This window comes from Cryptomeria japonica, chromosome 4, assembly GCF_030272615.1.
Source record: "Cryptomeria japonica chromosome 4, Sugi_1.0, whole genome shotgun sequence".
NCBI lineage: Eukaryota > Viridiplantae > Streptophyta > Pinopsida > Cupressales > Cupressaceae > Cryptomeria > Cryptomeria japonica.
In genome coordinates this window covers 312,734,310-312,756,110 of record NC_081408.1, presented here as the reverse complement: position 1 = coordinate 312,756,110, position 21,801 = coordinate 312,734,310, and the positions used below count along the sequence as shown (strand labels likewise).

Here is a 21,801-nt window from a genome sequence, read left to right as displayed (position 1 = left end):
TTTGATTCAATACTCCCTTCCCCACAAAAGTAACAAATCCAACCAACAGCTGAGTCACTTGTAATGGTATTTGTGAGTGCTCTCTCCTTATTTTACAAGGCGCGTCCACCTTCAAAATATGTACAATAAATAAAATGGGGTGTGCTTTTAACCTGAAAGCATAAAAGGTACTAACATCTACCCATAACCATGAAAGTAGATGTGGAAAACTGATTTAAAAGGAAGTGAATAAAGATAAATAAAACAAAGTTTAATTACCCACACCCACAAATAGTACTCACGTGAAATAAACAGGAAAATGATAGCAATCCCTTTTAGATTTTATAAGCATTCAAGATTCAAAGTTCATCAAATACCCTCACTCATAATCTATCATAACAGATGAAATTATCCAAGAGTGACTAAAATTAACTTCAGAAAATAACAGTAACAAAGAATACTAAATAAGCGCAAAGTTTCAGAAACTCCTTATTTCTTGGACAAAATTGCAGAGTCTAAAGCCTCTATTTTTGTGCAATAAATCAAGACCAAAAGCCCAAAAACTATCTATATCCTTTACAAGATCCTTTAAGGCCAATATATACAATAGTGTAACCGTTTGTTTCCAAAAGTAACAATCTTTTAGAGTGGCTGGTGTCGAGGAAAGTCTCAAAATAGTTTCATTATGCAAAATTTATGGTTTTCACCATCGGTTACAAAAATATGTCATGCAGAAGGAGGAAAATCAAGTTGTTCATGCCAAAGAAGCATTCTCCACCACTAGCCGCATTCCCATATCCCACGTTCTTTCATATCTGTGGTTTCTCTAGTGTTTCCATCAATCCAAATCCACACATTTTCTCCATTGACATGCTTTGCTTGCAATACTGTCATGGTTCTAACAACATTCACACCATAATTTTGAGTCAAATTTCTTGGAATTTCCTTGAAAGTTTGTGTCATTGCTTCATAAGGCCATTTTTCTACATCTTCTACTGATGAGCTATTTTGCTTCAATGTAGCTGATACAGTAAGCTCGGTTGTGCCACCACCTGGAACAAGCTTAGGATTCTTGATCTTGTTCTGGGCAACACATATTGTATCTTGAAGATTTCTCTCCACCTCATTTAATAAATCTTTTCCTGCACCTCTTAACAAAATTGTGCAAGATTTTGAATCCTTGCAGTCAACAATAAAAGAAAAATATTCATTACCAATTTGTTTTTGAACCTCGAACAATCCTACTCTAGTTCCCCCATCACTTTCTTGCAATTCTTTTGGTCTATTTACAACTGTTGCTCCATAAGCTTTGGCAATTCTATTGTTATCTGTTTTCCTCAATCTTCAAATTGCAATCATTCCTGTTTTGCTCAAATAATAAGCTGCAAGATTACTAAGCCCCTTCTCAGTGATTACTAAATCTAGCTTGAAGCTTAATATTTGGGATCATATCTTTTCAATATATTATTCTCCAATCTTCATCCGGACACCCCGGTCCTCTTTCTTAATCAACTCTGCATTTGTCTGGTTTTCTCCCTTTTTGTACTCTAGTGGACAATCCAAAAGAATGATTCCTGGGTTTAATATTTTGCTCCTCATTTTTCCAGGTGCAAAAACATCCTTGTTAAACATAACACCCTTGAGAACGTTGGGATCTTCCAATTGGTCCCTAGGAACCTTCTCAACTTTAATATATTTCTTAAAGTAAACTTCATGCATATCGTTACCAACTTCAACACTCACAATTGTTGTTGCTTCTATGACTAAATTCACAATCAGATTTCTAAACTAGCCAGTAAATTTAGTGCCAATACAACTTCTAACCATTTTCAACAAAGTTTGTCGATCATTCATATCAATAGGAATGACAATCTTGTCAAGAACAACAATAACATCCTCTAGAGTTTTAATGTAAGCTCTGCAAATCACAATGGGGTGGAGTGCCTTCTCAATGAAAGCTTCAGCAACATGCAATATTTCACCAGCCAAGACTATAATAGAGGTGGTTCCATCACCTACCTCCTCATCTTGAGTGTGACTTGGCCTGATCATAGACTTGGCAGCTGGATGTGCCACATCCAACTCTCGCAAAATAGAATTGCCATCATTTGTAACCACAATACCTCATGCTGCATCAAGGAGCATTTTCAACACGGGTCAGGGACCTAGTGTAGTCTGAATAATATCTACAACATCCTTTGATGCTTGAATATTGGCATAATGGACCTTATTTCCTATCTCCCGCTTTATGCCTTCATCATTAAATGAACCAGGAGTGCCTTAGAAACATAAAGTAATCGACAGTGCCTTAAATGAACTGGCAACACCTTCATTGGACTACCTGACTCAACCCTCGACCAAAGGTGTTTAGTGATCGGTATGTCAGAGGTTTAATTAGAAAAATAGAGTAATCGACAACAAGGGTTATAAAACTTGAGAGAGATGCGATTTCAAACATTATTTATTTTTATATTTTTTTAAAGTAATCAAAGTCTTTCTCGTTCACTTCAATATTGAAAGTAGACAACAATGCTCTACTTTAATTATTTAGAGCCACCATCTATGGACTGTTGAACCATCTTAGCTGTAGGAACCTTAGTGAGTCTATCTCCAAATAATGCCTATATATATATATATATATATATATATATATATATATATATATATAATTTACTAATTTGCTCGATGGAATTGGATAGACCAATAGTATAAATGATACCCAGAGCCTCGTGTCTCAAACATGTCGAGCACTTTGGAAGTGATTTTTGAAATGGCTTACTGAGTTGGACGCTCACTGTAATGTGCGCCAAAATACCCTAGAGAAATAAACCAAAATCTACTAACAAAAAGAGATAATTTTTTTCTTTTCTTTTAAGATAACCATTACAACTACGCTATTACTAGTATTTATTAATGCAACGTTACTACCATTATTCATCAATGCATTGTTAACTATATACATGAATACATAAATCAATAAGAACATAACCATAGAATCATATTACACAAGTAAAACATTTATTTAATCATTAACATAACTACATAATAAAGCCATATAATGCATCTCCATTCCCTAGGGTATCTCAACATCACTACTTGACATCAAACTAACACATCACACATCCATCTAGAACAACATATACTATCATCCAACTAAACATTTACTTTCCATGCAACTATGATAAAACATTAACACATATGTATAACTCTATTCCCTTGCATACTCTTTCTAAGGTTCATTTTTAAGTACCAATCAAATATTTATAATACCCATCTTTACTGATTTGAACACTTAACACATCATGAAACTAAATGCATTTATCCTTATTTTACTAATGGTATTCAATTATTTCCTTAAGAACAACTCATCAAGAATACAATCCATAACCATATGCAGGATCATAGTAGCAAATACTTATCTACTTCCAAATAGGATTCCAATCTCCTAAGCAGGTTTGAGAGTCATATGATTCTACAAGAATAAATACAATCTAATATTTCAATCCCCTAATTTAAAGATAGGATTTCATTCTCAACATGATAAACATATCTATAATGTGAACCACATACTAATGCATCATCTTATAACAATAACAATAGCATAGTTCTTCTATATCAAATTCATTTACATAAGAGCACATGGAGCAAGCACATAGTCTCTTTGCTACATCCCATCTTAATAATACAAGTTACATAGACACATATACATATTCCTCATTTACAAGACATCGTAATATGGTAACATCTCTAATACATAGAAATCAGCACCAAAGGACAACCACATAATAAAGAGCCATATTTCCATACGAACCACAACTACCCCCTTAACTTCCATATCTCAAGATATGTAACATTGGAGATTAAAATCTTTCAAATCAAGCCATATATGATAATTAACATAATCACTACTATCCATAAAATTTACTCAAGACATAGCATACATATCTCTAAATCATTTAATACCTTTCTAATCAAGAACAACATCTACAATTAGAATATCCATTTACATAAATCTTATTCAATACATTTCATTCATAAATCATCTTACTACATGTTCTATAATACATGATCTCAATACGCTGATTACATAGTCTTCTTTACATTTTCATCTTTCATAACACATGATATCAATTCTAATTACATAAATATGCTCCAAGAATCCAAGCTCATGATGAGATACTATAGATGCAAATCCATGCACGCTAACATCCAAGAAGAATATCCCAATGGTAGAAGCAATTAAACCACCTGACTATGTGGAACCAAATAGGAACCACCCCCCGTGCTAGGAGATGACATAAGGTTCCAAATCACACTCAAGACCTATGCTGACACCTAACAACCATAGGATGCAACATGACACTACAAGACTCCAACATAAGAATATAACATCAAAATACATCACATGGTTAAATCAAAGCAATCAAACTCCAAAGGCACAATAAAAAACAAGGCATATGGATAATGAACACAAGATAGGGTATGCAACAACAAATAAACCTCACAAAACCAACCGTTACCACAATGCATTCAACATATCAACATACACAAATGCCCTTTTCCAGCAATACAACACACATATTCATAAAATCATATATAAATCTTTTCCCAAAATATTATTCCCAATTACTGATAATAGAATAATCATTCATTCCTAAATCTCCCAAATAATCTTTTAGCAGTCACGAAGAAAACATCTCTTTTCAAAAATCAAAATGCAAGAATGGAAAAATATCTCCAATCTGGAAGTAGAGTGATGGTAATGCAATCGTAGAAGATCAAAAATCCAAACCAACAAGTTTTCCAAAATTCAACCCAACCAAATAATTCTCCCTCCGAGCAATTCTAAAATCCAAAAGTCGCAGAAAGATATCCAGAAGCACACCCACGAAAATGCTCACAAAGCCAATGGATAGAATCTCATTCAAAACTACAGAAGAATATGTGCCAATCAAAATATTCCATTAAAATATATTCTATACCAACCCCCTTCCAAAAATCGAAGTAAGAATATAAAATAATATTATTTACTTACCCTCAATCTCAACCAATAAAAAACTAGGGTAGGTATAAACATAATATTTAATTACTCAATTAGTAACAAGAGAATGTAATAATAATATAATAAACAATAATAATAAATTAAAGCCCAATAAAATAAATCAAAGGCAATATAAATAAACGATCCAATTAACTATATAACCATAAATAATATAAATAAATAAACAAACAATTAAATAACATTATCCTCACAATCACAACTCCCAAGAGGGCCAATCATAACAAGGGGTAGGTACATGAATAATAACAAATAAATAAAACAACTGTAGTACCCCTACCCTAACCTATTTCTAACCTTGGTTTAATCTGGATTAGTTTATTGTAATATAATGTGAAAGTCAGATGTTGATTTTACGCATAGCTATTGATATGGTTCTCACACTAGTTTTATGCTAGTTGTTTAGTGTTCTTATTTCATGGTAGTACATCGAGCTAACACATTCATTAAGTTATTATATATGTATGCATGTATGATCGTTGGTTGCAGGAGATTTCAGGTGCGAAGTCACATGAGTGCGAGGTTCGTCGTCACCTGGTTTTGCAGGTTTGAGCATACCTTTTTAATCCTTAGAGTTGGATTAGGTGGTCGTAAGACCCTAGTTGACCTTAGTCGTGCTCTAGTGAGCATCGCCAGTCATCGTCGGTAATCCCTTCTTGCTTGGGTTTGCGAGTCGTCTGTTTGGTTGACCTTCTCGGTTTGCGTGCTTGGTGTGCCTGGTTAAATTGATTAATTAGTCCTTAGTAATTATGTTGAGTATTTATGCGTTTGTGCAGTGAAGATTAATGGATTAAATTAATTGGGTTCTCGTCATGTGATTTTCATTGTTATTGGATTGCTCGTTTTTAATTGGGAGTAAATTCGATTGAATGATTGTTTTGGATTATTAAATGCATATATTTATGCTGTTGAAAAAGGAAGTTTTAGATTTTATCGCCATGGAGTTAATTGTGTTCTGTTGGCTTATTTGAATTGAAAGATTAAAATCGTTTAAATGAGGAAATCGTTTTTGGATTTGGAAAGCAAGTTATATTGTTGATATAGTTGTAAAGAATTAATTTTTGAGTATTATTTTTAAATAAAAGTTTTTATTCCAAAAATGGAATTTTTGGGTCAACTCTTCCATATAACCCAAATTTGGGGAAAAATGGAAGGGGGGTCAAATTTGGAGAAGATTTTGGTTGGAGAGAATTTTTGGACAAAAATTGGGGGTTTTGGAGAGGATGATTGTTAGTCTGGATCTGGCAGGATTGGGCTCTCCCACAGCCATACCGGGATTGCGAATGAAGGTAGGAATTCTGAATTGTCTTCTTGTTGCCAAAAGAATTTATTGTTTTGATTGAAAGAAATGAATTTGTGATTGAAAATCAATTTGTTTGGCTGGAGATTTTAAATGGAAATGTGTATTTTTCTTCTTGGCTGTTTGGGTGTTTGAAACCCTTTTGTTATTGGAAAGGATGGGAAATCCATCAAGAAAACTTGATATCCAACCCAGTTCGTTTAAACCGAACTCATAGTGTATTTGGAATTTATATTCGTGATGAAATTTGGGGATGGCGTTTTAGCCAAGTTCGAACTGTGCTTCAAAAATTAAGGAAATATCATATTTCGGACTTGGCTAAAACACAGTTCGAACTTGGCTAAAACGCCATCCCCAAATTTCATGCTGGGCGTTTGGGTTTTGTTTCGAACTGTGCTTCAAAAATTAAGGAAATATCGTATTTCGGACTGGGCGCATTGTTTTTTTTTTTTTTTTTTTTTCTTAAACCGTGGGTTTTGGGGATTGGAGGCGGGGAGCGGAGCTCCACCCGCTCCGCCTCCCCTCACCCCCGCTCCTCCCCTTTCTCCTCCCCGTGCTTACGCTCTCGCAGCGCCTGTGGCCGCGGCACTGCGGTGGCCGCAGGGCGCCGCGGAGCCTGCAGGCACCGCAGTGGCGCCGCCCACGGGCCTTCCCTGCGTGAAGCCCTAACCCTAGCCGCGTTTTCAAACGCGTTATGCTTTGTTTTTAACGTAGTTATTAACATCATTTTTTTTTATAAATGTTTTTTTTAAAAATGTTTTCTTTTATCATTAAAAAAAAAAAAAAAAAAAACATATGATATTTTATACCATTTTAATGGAAGATATTTTAATGTTAAGATGTTTTTTTTTATATGTATTTTTTTTAGTATAAAAAAAAAATGCATTTAATATTTATTATTAATTCAAGGAAAGTTATTTTAATGTTAAGTATAATCGGAATTGTAAGTACGATTAAGGTATTCTTGCTTAAAAACATAATAGAGAATAATATGTTATTGGGAAATCGTTTTAATACGATGGAATTACTATTGATAATGCTAAATGCTATTGTAGAACATATCAGATGAGTAATTGAAAAGTAAGTGATATATTTATCATGGGTGTTTGAATTTAAACGATATGCCTCGGAAGTGATTATCTCCATTTAGATTCTCTTTCTACGTTTATATTTTCGTGATCCGTATTATGCATCTGGGATTGGAAATTATGAATCTGTAGAAGTTGGTTTTAGACCAGTGTGTTAATGATGTTTTTGTTGGAGATTAAATATCTTATTTAGTTGATTAATGGTTGTCTGAATTTTATTAATATGAATTTGGTTTAAAAACTCATTATGGCTTAATTTGCCTGTTCGATGCTTTGAACCTTAGGAGTTAGAAAACCAAGAACAACCTATCCCTGGATGAGGTAGAAAACTGTAACCTGTTTTAGATAATGTAGAAAACTTGATCGATTATAATGTTTAAATCAATTGAGGAATATTGTCTTTTCTGATTATTGCCTTGCGAGTTTAATTTTTGTATTCGCCTTTAATTATGAAATGGCATGTTTTGCTTTGTTTAGTAGGACCCTGTCGTATGGTTTGACTTGGGGTACCTGTTTCAGTCCTCGAATTCCGAGTTGACGGTTGTATGGTGGTAGTGTCATTTCGATCGTATCCTCCTTGTGTGTGAGTCGAATGATGATTGTGGTTGACCGTTGTTGATCGGGTCTCTAGTTAGAGTACCGTCAGCAAGTGATTACCCTTGAGTCGTGTTTGACCAGATGATTGTTTCTCTTCTTGAACTCCGTTCGTCTGACCATGTGTATTCCTTGGTTTTGAGTTCGTTTGAGTATAGTCTAGTGTCATATGGGAAAGTGGCTTTCGATTGGGGGCCGCGCCCAAAGTGGCTGCTGGGTAACCCGTCGAAAGTGAGTCTAATAAGTGATAACCTAAGTAGGTTAGAAAATAATTTATAAATAAGATAATGTGCCTCACACATGGGACGAGTGCTAACATAGACTCGACATGCTGTGAGAAGGCCTGAAATGGCAAACTACCTTCCTTGTCTTCACAAGAGGATGCGTGGGTCCACATGAGGCTTGGATGGGCCGGAAGTTCGGATTAGGTTGCCAGGGCTACCAGAGTATGGGCCGGAACCTATGAAGACTTGCCATGGTATCCATACCAGGTTGTGTGATGACACTTGTCCCTACGTTCGCTAGTGTGTTGTCGTTTTGTCCTACTTTGAGTACCTTTGTGAGTCGTCCTTTGTCTCTGCCCTTGTGAGTGTCGGTTTCATGTTAGACCTTGGGTGGTGATGGCTCAGTTTTATGGATGCTCTCATGGACCTCTTGTCTTAGCTTTGATTATGTTCAGCTGGATCCTGTTCTTTTCAGGGATCGTTTATGTATTAATTGACCGATGCGGTCGTTTGTATATTGTTTATGTATCGCCTTGGTGGCTGGATTGTATAGTGTAACCCCTTGTATTCTTAACTTTATTATTTATCAGAGGGGTCTTGCAGTTGAGCAGACCCAGAGATGTAGCCCTTTAGGGGTGAACTCCGAGATCATTATGGTGTTATGTGATGTATTCTCTTATGTTTCCTTTATTCAGCTTTATAATGTATGATTAACTTATGTTAGAATGGTTAAGTGGATAATTGAAATTAACTATAAATGCTTATATTCAGTTCTTTCTTGAATGCAATGTTGATCGAATGCGTAAGTGGTTTAGATGAGATTTATCGTAGAAGCGTATATGTAATCGTCTTTTAAAATGGAATAAAATGGAGTATGAAAGAATGTAACTTAGAGTAATGAATTATACTCAGTGGTTGTTAAGGAAATTAAATATGCTTGGAAAGATCTCTTATGTTATGATGAAATCCTAGTGTATTAGGATGTTAGATGTATGGTTTGTAATTTTAAATGAAAAGATTGAATGAAGTTCAGGAATGGATCTTAATGATGAATCTTCGCTTGTGATTTATATTTCCCTCTTTTGAAAGAAATAGTCCTGCTTATGAATTATCTCGTTATTAAGATATCCAGCGTTTGGACTAATTGTGTGAGTTAATTGAATTGTGAAATTTAAGTAATCTCGTTGGGAAACTCTTTAGGAGTTAGTTGTTGTCTTCCGCTATGTAATCTGAATCTTTGATATCTTGTTGCATCTTATGTGTTGTAACTTTAAAAAAAAATTTGCACTCTATTCTTGTTATTTTAGCTTATCCCTTCGGGGTTTCCTGGCGGGGCATTACAACAACAATGCAAATAAATAAATAAATAATCAAAACAATAAATAATTAGATAAACAATAAATAATCAAAAAATAAATAAATAAATAAATAATCAATAAAGAAGATAAATAAATAAATGTACAAATGCACATAAATACCCATCTAGTAATTAAACAATAAATAAATAATAATCCAATAAATCAAAAGCTCAAATAATAAATCAAAACCAATATAAATAAATAATAAATAACCAATAAATAGACGAGCAAAAAATAAATAAATAGATAAACAATAAATAAATAATTAAATGTACAAATACATATAAATGCTCTAGCCAATATAAGTTAAACTCAATACTATAAATATCTCCCACATACATATAAAATAATCAAATAAATAAAAAATAAATAAATGGATGTCCTGATAAGCATAAATACTCAACTAATATAGTTCCACCAATTAATTATTAATTAATTATAAAATCTCAGTAAATAAATAAATATATATATATATATATATATATATATAGTATTCGTACTAACCATTATTTAATAATTTATGTCAATGGCTATATGTAGTAATTGATTAATTAATTTCCACAATTCCAAATAACCAATAAAATATAAATCCATAAAATAAACATTAATGAGTAATAATTTTCCAATAATAATAATAACACATTAATATTAAATATTAATGTCATCTATTGATTTAATTTAATATTTATAAATTATATAAACCGATTAATTATTAATTAATAAATAATCACGAACTTACAAGGCAACCCGACATAAGGTTGAACAACATACCACATGACGCAGACCAACAACTCAAGCCAAGACACTAATTGACAAGGGTATCAACTTGAGCCTCGAGTATGAGAGGGAAACACATTCCATCTCCAACAACTTGCCATTGGGATAAAGACATGCTCAGATTTGTGAGACCAAGTGGAGTCGATGTCTGGTACCTGCAATCCTGCATCGACCACTAAACATAATACAACATATATACAATACATATACATAAAAAATGATCAAGCAAGTGATAGAGAATCACAACGTCATATCGTGCTCACAATGAGTGGCATGACATCGTCTCTAATCACAAAGACACTAGAAGACAATTACAAATATCGTAGCATCAACACAAACATCATAATCATAGAGTACTAGGGTTAGCGTAATCATAATGTCATCAAAATTCCATAAGCAATATGATCCATCATGAATAATGATCAAATATAAATCCATCATCATATCCAATACAATCATGAAATAGGGTTAGTACATAACATGATACCATCAAATCATCATAAAGTAGACTAAGCTAGATTAATATATTCATTTGATGTACAAAAGACAAGATAAATCAGGGAGGGGCACTGCACTCACCCATATTGAAATGTCTATTATATAAATAAAATAAAAACAAAAATAAAAAATTAATTAGATATAGTCACTGGGGTTTGTCTCATTGGTTCATGAACTCACAAGGTGTGTGACCATCCAACTGCCTATTGGGAGTTGCATCTTTTTTGAATATTTCTGAAGACAAATTCATTTCATATGTGATCTGTGATTGTGATAAACCCACAAGATTTCACATCATCAAAATCATTTTCAACTACTCCATGACTCAGTGATGTCCTCCGAGTGACCATTCATTAATTTACTTGATATAGAGTAATGTGGCATAGCTTTTTTTTTAAAAAATAAATTAAAAAATCAGGGTATTTTCAAAAACCGGGTAACATTTTTAAAACCTATAGCAGCTAAACCATTAAGAATTTGAAGATGAAGTAAACTACTAATTTATGAGATTCGAAATATATATTTTTTTAAATAATTAAAAATTAATTGTTCATATTGTTATGTAACTTTTAATAACTCAATATTCACAGTAATCAACATTTTTCAGAAGTGATGTTTATTTGGTAATGCATAACATTTTTTATAGAAAGAAGGAAATTATAATTTTAGAAATATAGAGTTGTCACACAAATATCTAGTGAATGGATATTTTTTCATTATTTTTTGTTAAATATTTTTTTTTAGTTAATTTTTAAAGATAGAGTAATTGTAAGTTGGACAAGGTGTATTCTGTAATGCATAACTTTTTTTTTATGCATTTAAATTAACTTATTCTTTTTGTCTTGAAATGAGGATATCAATTCCTAGGGAAAGGATATTTTTTACAATATTTTTTCTCTATTTAAAAATTTTTCCACATGTGAGAAACACACTCCTTAATGTTCGATGAAAAACCTACATTCATAAGACATAAAACATAAATATATTAATGAAATTAAATATATTAAAACTTTTATTATTTGGAAAGCTTATAATAAGGACTAAATACTTAAAAAAACAAAACTTCTAAATGAATTCATTTGACCTCCCAAAATTAAATGTAAAAGTGATTTTTTATCAATATTTTGATAGGTTTGAAGGAGACTCCATTGTACGTATCATTTAAAAGTAGAGAGGTTCTATGCAAGAAATTGTTGATCTAAGAGCCTTTGATCTAACTCTTCTCAATTAGTTACTTCAAATAGGACCTTTTAAAGCGCAAATCATTATATTTTTCTAAAAATCTATGATTTTAGCAAAAATCAGGATGTGCCAAAAATTGTAACCCACTATTGTGGGATCAGAAAATATCATTAAATATCATCATAATGTAATCAAAAACTTCAAATATCATCAAGCATCAACAAATTAGTCTAAAAATTATTTGTCTAAAATGGTTCGTGACAAAGAGGGAGAGGGAGAGATATAGATAGAGAGTGGCGTGGTACCCCTTCCCTGATTAAACACTTTTAAAACCTAGTTTAACCTTGGTTGACTTTTTAGTGGCTTCTTGGATGGTTGATATACCATGTTGTGATGTTATATTCATGTATTATGCTTGATGTGTGTATCGATGAATGTTGATTACACATTAATTCTTATTAATAATTAAATGATAATTTGATTTATGTGTTACTAACCCCAGACTAACACTTATATATATATATATATATATGCATGCGTGGCTCGGTGATGCAAGAATTGTAGGTACTAATGTCGTGTAGGTACGAGGTACTGACTCCACCTAGCCTTCATATCATCCCTAGTCTTGCTCAATGGTGAGCATAGTTAATCTCCGGTCATCTCTGCCAATTTCGGTATGCGAGTCATGTCTTTACAATGTTTGGTTGAGTTTGTGTGTGTTTCGCTTTGTGATTTGTTAAATCCTTCTAGTATTTTAAATTGTGAAATTTGTTATTTTACCTTACGGTAATTATAGATTAAAGTGTATTGTCAGGAATAAATTAAATTAGGGCTAAACTAAAAGGACCCCCTTTGGTATTAAAACAAATAAACCATTTTCACCAAGTTAGCTGGTTAAATTAATAGTCAATTTTTATTCCTCAAAATCATATGGGGATTTAATTTTGTGTTATATGTTTTTGTTAAAAAAAAAAGTAATTAAAAGTTGTGAAAATAAAATATCTCATGTTGACTTTTGTGTATGAGAAAATTAGAATTATTTTAAAGTTAAAAATATTCATTTGGAAAAAAAAAAGAATTTTTTTTTTGGAATTTTGCATTTTAGAAAAGTGAAAAATTAGAGAAAAGAAATTTGCCCTAAAATAAGAAAAGAGGATATTTTTGAAAGGGGAAAGATACTTTAGGGAGAAAGATCTTTTATGAAGGAAGATATTTTTTTTATGGAGAGAATTTTTCCAGATTTGAGATGCTTTGGGAAAAATGGGGATTTTGGGTGAAGAATTTCTTACAATTGGAGAAGGGGTTTGCTCTTCATCAATCTTCATCCAAGAAAGCATATAAGTTTGTTAAGGAATTTCTACAGCTGGGAAGTTGGTAGCTCCTCTCAAATTTTCATCCAGGAAAGCTTATTCAGGTAAGATTTTGATTTGTTTTGTTTAATCAAAAATGGAAATGAAATGTTCTTTGTGAATTCTTATTTGTTTCATTGTTTTGGATGTTTGGTATTTGTTCTCTAAATCTGCCTGGGTATAAAGATCTAGCTGAATAAACATGCTTGGGGGTTTAGATTTTATTAGTTTTCCATTTTTCCAATTTGAGGAAAAATGAACTGGCTGGAGAAGTTTTTATAAAATTTTAATTCCTTCTCCAAATTTCTGGTTAAAAATAGTTTGATTTATATTTCACTCCCATTTAGTTATAGCTAGGAGTAGTTGTTTTGTTTTAAAAAAATCTCCCTGGCAAGCTGTTGTGCTGCCAAAATTTTCAAAAAACGTTCATTCTTTGTTAATTTTCTCAGAAAATTTTATGAGTTTACTTTGTTTTGGGGATTATTGTTTAAAAAAAAAATTCTGGTAAAATTATTTTCTCAGAAAATTTCCGAGTTTATATGTTAATAGGGGGCCGATTGTTTTTTTTTATAAAAAATTAACAAAAAAAAAAGAAAAATATTTTATGTGGTAGCAGGGGAGCCCGAGGACTCAATCCCACTTACGACTATAGGAAGTGGTTCCCCATGTATGTGGGACAATGTTGTCGCCAAAAGAGGGCAGCGCCGCTCCCCATACCATGGGGAGCACTGTCCACTATGTGGGCCAGCCCCCACGTGGGTGGACAACACCATTAGGTGCTTTAACTTTTATTTAAAAAAAGTTTATTTAGTTATTTTTGTTTAAATTGTTATTTAATTTACCAGATGTGTATAATAAATATAATAAATATATATTATATATATATATATTTATTTATTTTAAATATTTTTTAATGGTTTGAATAAAATTTGGAAATTTTGAAAGTGGGGAATGAAAATAATTAGAATGAAAGATAGTTATAGTTGGAAATTTATGATATTTTCATTTTAGAGAAATATTGATTAATTTATATTTTTGTATGTATGGAAAACTTGAAAAAATTATATAATTGTAATTTTGGTATTTAATTTATTATGTAACTGTGTGTTTTTTTGAAATATTGTATTTTGAAAATTTAGATGGGTTAGAAAACTTTGGCCAATTCATATTTTTAACGAAATGGAAAAATAACGTCATATCAGAGTAGCGAAGACGTGTGTTATTTCATTTATTGTATTTGCATTTATTTTCAAATTGCAAGTCCTTGATTATGCGTATTGGTTGTTTTCATGTGGTTGATTCGTAACTGGTCATGTCTCTAGTCAGAGAATCATCATTTGGTTATCTATGTGCAAGGGCTTGTTTGGCCAAGTGGTTTTCTATTGCTTTGAACTCAGTATAATATTTCTTGTGTATACCTTGGTTTTGGGGACTTCGTCTAATTTGTGGTTAAGTGTCATATGGGAGAGTGGCTTTTGAGTGGGGGTCACGCCCAAAGTGGTAAGTAGGGTAACCCATCGAAAGTTTGTCTAAATAAGTGATAACTTAATAATATATTAGGGGGTTTGATATTTCAAACATTAAATAAGATAATTGTGCCTCACTCATTATTGAGTGCTAGTACAAACTCAGGATGTAGTGAGAAGCCCTGGAATGACAAACCAACGACCTTGTCTTCATGAAAGGATGTGTTGGGTCCACATGAGACTTGGATGGGGTCAGGGGTTCGGGAGAGGTTACCAGGATAACCCATGATGGGGGTCGGGACCTATGGAGGCTTACCAGGATAACCATACCAAGCTATGTGATGGCACTCTTCCCTTATGTTCACTAGTGTGCAATTCGTGTTGATTTTGCTTGGAGCACTATTGTGGGAGTCATATCTAATTGTTTATGCTTTTTGTGAGTACCTGATATTCATTTTAGACCATGGGATGCTTATGATGGATTGTGAGGAATTAGTGTTGCTGACCTACTCCAGCTGTTCTCTTGTATTTATTCCATACTATGTTTCAGATGGATCTTCTTTCATCTTCTTAGATCATTCATGTATATATTGGACCCTATGTGGTCATATGTATCATTTGTTTATGTACGCCTTGATGGAAGGATGTAATTTGATGTAAAATTTATGTATTTTACATCTTTTATTTAATAGAATGGTCTTGCAGTTGAAGCGGACTTGGAGATGTAGCCCATTAATGGTGAACTCCGATATCAATTGGTGTTGTATGGTGTATGTGTTCATCTGGGTCCTTTTAATTTTGGATGTATGTATGACATTATGGTTAAAATGTATAATGTAATTTAAGTGATATTAATCTTAATTGTATGTATGAAGTTATTAATTAAATGCAGTAATATGGATTATGATGGATGTAGCTTAGTGATGTAATGTAGCTTATGTCAGTTGAATAAATTTAATCATGCTAATTTAATCTCTTATGGAATATAATTGCTATGTTCTTGTGGTAATCATTCTATCATGAGTAGGTATAATCCATCTCATTGTTCATTGGATTAACAAACCTTAATGTTCATTGGATGAATCTAGTAATTTTCATTGGAAATCCTTTAGGTGTTTAAGTTAACTCTTCTGCTTGTGAAAATGTTATTGCAATGTTTAATTTAATGCATCTTTAAGTTCATTAATATTTAAAAAAAAATTATTTGCACTGTTTTCAAGAGTTTTAGTTGTGTCCTTTAGGGTTTCTTGGCGGGGCATTACATTTGGTATCAGAGCCAGAGATTGCAAACACTGGGATCTCTGGTGTAGTTTTTTCCCTGAGTCTGGTATATTGTATGTTGTCCATGCATCGTATACTTGCCCTTTTGATGTTACTAGTGATTGATGCATGGAACCTTGCTAATCTTGGATTACTCGTGTTTGGTGTATGTTTCTTGTTCTTTCTGTAAACCCTAATTGAGAGTATCATGTGTATACACTTCTTGTTTTCACCTTCTTGATGTTGGTGTTTATTGAGTGATTATATGTGCTTTGATTTCTTATTGATATCTTGGTCTATGATTACTCTTATAAATAGAGAATCATGTGTACCTCCCTAATTGATTGTTGTATTCTCTAAACTAACCCATTGGGTTGGATAATGCTTGCCTTGAATTTGAAAGTATGAAATGTGTTTGTATTATCATTATGATACGGCCTAGTGTCATGATCTTGAAGAACTTTTATGGTAGATGTTGAGTGCATATGATGTAGTGAATTTAATGTATACCGTCCTTCCTCTTTCTCTCTAGGAATTAAAATGTTCGTTATTTATGTATTTATCACTTGTGTATGTTTTCTGATTGCGAGTGAATGTTTGAGACTTCATGAACCCTTGTGTGAGCCTAATGATTCTACCATGCATTTGGATAATAAGAGGGCTATGGGTTATAAAGATCATGATGGATATTGGGAGGAAATTGTATGTTTTTCATAAAGGAATTCACCATGTGTATTGTAGGAGTAACATAATGAATTTCTATCTTAGGCACTGTGCGATAAGGTACGTACAGTTGATATGTGAAATTGACTTGTTTGTAATAAGATGTGTAAAAGGGATCATGTTATAGTGGCTAGGAGGGAATTGATGTGTTTTCATGAAAGATTTTATTATGTGTTTCATAATATCGACTCAAATGATGACCTATTTTAATAATGCAATAATGTACTTGCTTTTGGTTATATAAATTTGGCTTAGTATGAATAGAAGGTGCAAATGAGACCCATGTTTGATGTGCATGCATAATTATGTATTATTCAGATGATAGCTTCCCTTCCACCTTCTTCTCATGCTTTGATTTTCAATGAAAGGTTGCAGATAACAATGTATTTCGTATTAATTAGGAGTAGTGAGTGTTTCGCAAGAGGTCTTGCATGAAAGAAAAGATTGTCTATTTTGATTTCATTTTTGGAAAATTAGGACATTCAGTTGCATCCATAATATTTGGAAATGTCATGATAGGCCAATTGGCATTTTTCTAAAATGGTAGTGAAATGAAAGTCGTACAATAAAGAGGATAGGCATATAGAGAGAAATTTAAGCATGCTTGTGTGACCTTGTTGATTTACGTGCATAGGAATGAAATGGGTCGACTATCAAACTCTCTCCCTCTTCTCTCTACCTAGTTATAATATTCATAAAAATGCTACTAAATAATGCATTGATTTAAATAGAAGTATTTAATTGCTTGTTAATGAATAATATAGGGCAATAATAAGGAATGTTTGATCAATTCTGCATTAAGAATCCAAACTGTTGCATCGCATATTAGGATATCATGAAAAGTACGTTTACAAGTAAGTGGAATACTTTTTGCATATATATTGTGATTAGTCATATGATTTTGTCGCTTAACATATCATGTTAGAGAACAAGTATTGATTGAGATAGAATTATGCATGGCATGTAGAATGTGTATAAAGCATGTGAAAACATACTTTTGTGGTTTTGTGTTATGTTAAAAGATGGAAGTCTTAAGATTTGTGAAGAAGATTTGCATGTTTATTAAAATGAATATGAACACCAAGTTGAATAGTGAAAAATTTGGAAACAATGTTGTTTCCTTACTTTGCTTGAGTTGTAAAGAATGTGTTGTTTTAAGAAGATCCTAGTAGGATAGATGAAGAATGATAGGTATATACCATCCATTTGTTAGTGATTTAAATTATGGTTGTTGATATCCATAAGTGGCTAGAAGTTATATTTAAGAACTGCTTGAAATACCACTGTTAGGAATGTGAGTACTCGGTAAATTTTAATATCTTGTGAAATGTGACTTATGTTGACTGTACTCTCTATTTGTGTGAAATGACTAATTCTCACTCTTTAACGCACTCAGGACATGTAATCTTGGGTATTGTGTTGTGGTTACTCCTTATAGTGTGGCTTAAAATGGTCACCTCATTTTGAGTTTTGATTGCGACAGTATTTTGACTTGTGTTATGTGACTATGGGGCTAGCATTTTATTTTGAGATTTCTTATTACGGAATGACCACTAAATTTTCATTCCGTTTTATTTTCATTATGACACTTGTCATGTTTTCGATTTTGTTGAATTTTGAAATTGTCGACATCTTTCTTTATTTCATGTTGGACCTGGTGATTTAATTCTAAATTGCTATCGTCTAAGGTGTCAGCTTGTCATTCTGAATGTTTGAATTGGTTGGCCCTAGTCATATGTTAAGTGTTATATTTATCATGTTCGTTTGAACCTTTGATAGTGTGTTAAGGGAGAACAACGTGAAGAGTGGATTTAGGCATAACGAGGTAACCAATAGTGTGATATTAGAATAACGAAATTAAAAGTGTTTTTCTATGATGAAACCCATTTGTAATCATTTGAATCAAAGATTTATTAGATAGAAGTGTAAACTAGATTTAGTGAATTGTGCATTATGCCTTGGATAATTATGAATGATTTACAAAATCATTGCTTTGACGAGTGTGTCGGAATGCCTACATGGATTCTATTTGAATTAAGTTGACATGAAGTGTCAATGTATGTAAATTATATTCACTTACTCTCTTAGAATGATATTCTATTATGCCTTAATATTTGATGTTGTGGTGTTACCATTGTTTTAGTTTTATACCATGAACCTTTATGCTTTCAATGTCTATACATTATGTCCCCAGAGGTAGTATGCTACCCTATTAAGGATGAATTTCTGCACTTAACCTTCAATATGTTATGTTGCCCTAGTAATGTAGGAAGGAAAATATATGTGTAAGATGATATATCAGATGTGAAATTATCATCATTATGATGAGTGTTGATGTGAAATGAGTGTTTTCATGCTTGGGTAGAGTAAGTTATGATGTTTATACTCTGCGATGTAAGCTTGGGATAAGAATTTTAGTAGATATTGTATGATTTATGTGAATACTTAATGAAATTATGTTGCCTAGCAATTGAATAAATAAATTGGTAGGTGTAACCTAAATAGTTAAAGATGATACATCATTGTTGTCATGCTTGTGCAGCGCACTGCTTTTTAGTAATTAAGGTTTGTGCAAGGAAAATTTGTTGAAAACCTATTTGAGTTAGAAAGGGATTGAAATAATTTTGTTAAGATAGTTGATTTGAATATTGATTTCAATGCATTAGTAGATTGTTGTTGTAGATTGCATCTTCCTAAAAGAAAGTCAAGATTTTGGCTTATATTACGTGAGTTTTATGACTCATTGTATTCCTACGCTTCTATCCTAGCCTTGTGACTTCCAGGAGTAATTTGAACCCTAGGGGGGGGAGGATGTAGTACCCCTTCCCTGATTAGACTCATTTAAAACCCAGTTTGACCTTGGTTGACTTTTTAGTGGCTTCTTGGATGGTTGATATACCATGTTGTGATGTTATATTCAGGTATTATGTTTGATGTGTGTATCGATGAATGTTGATTACGCATTAATTCTTATGTATGATTAGATGATAATTTGATTTATGTGTTACTGACCCTGGACTAACACTTTTATTGAATATATATATATATATATATATATATATATGCATGTGTGGCTTTTTGCAAGAATTGCAGGTACTAGTGTCGTGTAGGTATGGGGTATTGACTCAACCTAGCCTTCATATCATCCCTAGTCTTTCTCAATGGTGAGCGTAGTTAATCTTCGATCAAAACTGCCAATTTTGGTATGTGAGTCATGTCTTTACGATGTTTGATTGAGTTTGTATGTGTTTCGATTTGTGATTTGTTAATCCTTCTAGTATTTTAATTGTGAAATTTATTATTTTACCTTACAGTAATTATGGATTAAAGTGTATTGTCAGGAATAAATTAAATTTGGGCTAAACTAAAAGGACCCCCTTTGGTATTAAAAAAAAATAAACCATTTTCACCAAGTTAGCAAATTAAATTAATAGTCAATTTTTATTCCTGAAAATCATATGGTGATTTAATTTTGTGTTATATGTTTTTGTTAAAAAAAAAAATTAATTAAAGTTGTGAAAATAAAATATCTCATGTTGACTTTTGTGTATGAGAAAATTAGAATTATTTTAAAGTTAAAAATATATTATTTTTTTTGATAAAAGTGGACATGCCACTAAACTATATTTTATTAATATTGAAAAAGTCTTTTTGTTTACAACGGGTTCAAAGGGCATACCAACAGGAAAGAACCCGCAAGAAAACCTCCAGTTGTGGCCCAAAAATGCAAAAACTTAAATAACCCGAATGTCCCAATTACATAATCAGTTTGTAAATGCCCACCCATTACATAGCTTTATAGATATAAATATCAAATATCCAGACGTCAACCAAAAAATGAGAGAGAACCACACAACCTCAATAGGGAATGCAACCATAAAATTTGATCTGTAGAAGCAAACTCATAGCAAATAACTAGGCCGCATCAAAGCCTCTCACACTCGCAAAAATTCGAATAGTTCATCAGTTAAAAACCTGCATCAAAAAGATATTAACCAAAAGATACCCGCATAAAGTAATTATGTCAGAAACCAAGAGCTTGAACTCTCACCAGGAGGCTCCCCGTCCTCTCTCAAAGGAGGGACAATTTGCAAGGGGAATTCTAGCCGTGGAGGCACTGAAGCCAAAAAGCCAAAGGAGAGCAGTGAATGTAAACCCATAAACACAACCAATGCCTTATCCACAAACTGAGAAGGAACCCAATCTAGTAAGATTTCAAATGATTTCAATGTATCCCCCAATCTATCACATATTAAACCCATTCTCAATTCAAACAACAATTCCCCACACCTCCCATTGTCCAAAGGATCAGACCGAGGAAGAAAGCCCCCATAATAAAAAGAACCCAGCTCAAAGTGGTAGCTATCCAGTGTAGACCTAACAAGCTCCCAAGTGCATATTGAGGGAGGAATGAACATAAAAACCAAGAGTTGGAGTAAACCCTCATCAAGAAAAATGTCATGGCAAATAGTAAGAAATTGAGACAAAATCTCAGAGCTACAAAAATTAGAAGCAAACTGCAACCAGAGACTTCCCACCAACCTACGTACCTCAAAATCCACCTGAGGAGAAAACAAACGAAACACTTTTCCAAGCATCGTAGAACTATTGCCCGAATCCTTATTGGATGCCTCAAAATGGCATTCAACAATAACCCTGTATTGTGAAAGAGCGGAGGCACTCGACATATGTATATCCCAGAAAGAACGAGACAAAGCCTACTGCAGGATTCATAAATGATATCGGCTTTTAAAGATAGTAGCCACCAAAAAATATTCATTTGCAAAAAAAAAAAAAAGGTATTTTGGGAATTTTGCATTTTAGAAAAGTGAAAAATGAGAGAAAAGAAATTTGCCCTAAAATAAGAAAAGAGTACATTTTTGAAAGGGGAAAGATACTTTAGGGAGAAAGATCTTTTATGGAGGAAGATATTTTTTTTATGGA

At 32.7% G+C, this 21,801-nt stretch overlaps 1 pseudogene; it reads right to left on the bottom strand.

Moving 5' to 3' along the window:
* Positions 1-759: 759 nt before the first annotated feature.
* LOC131043480 (T-complex protein 1 subunit gamma-like) lies at positions 760-21,545 on the bottom strand (annotated as a pseudogene).
* Between the last annotated feature and the right edge of the window lie 256 nt (positions 21,546-21,801).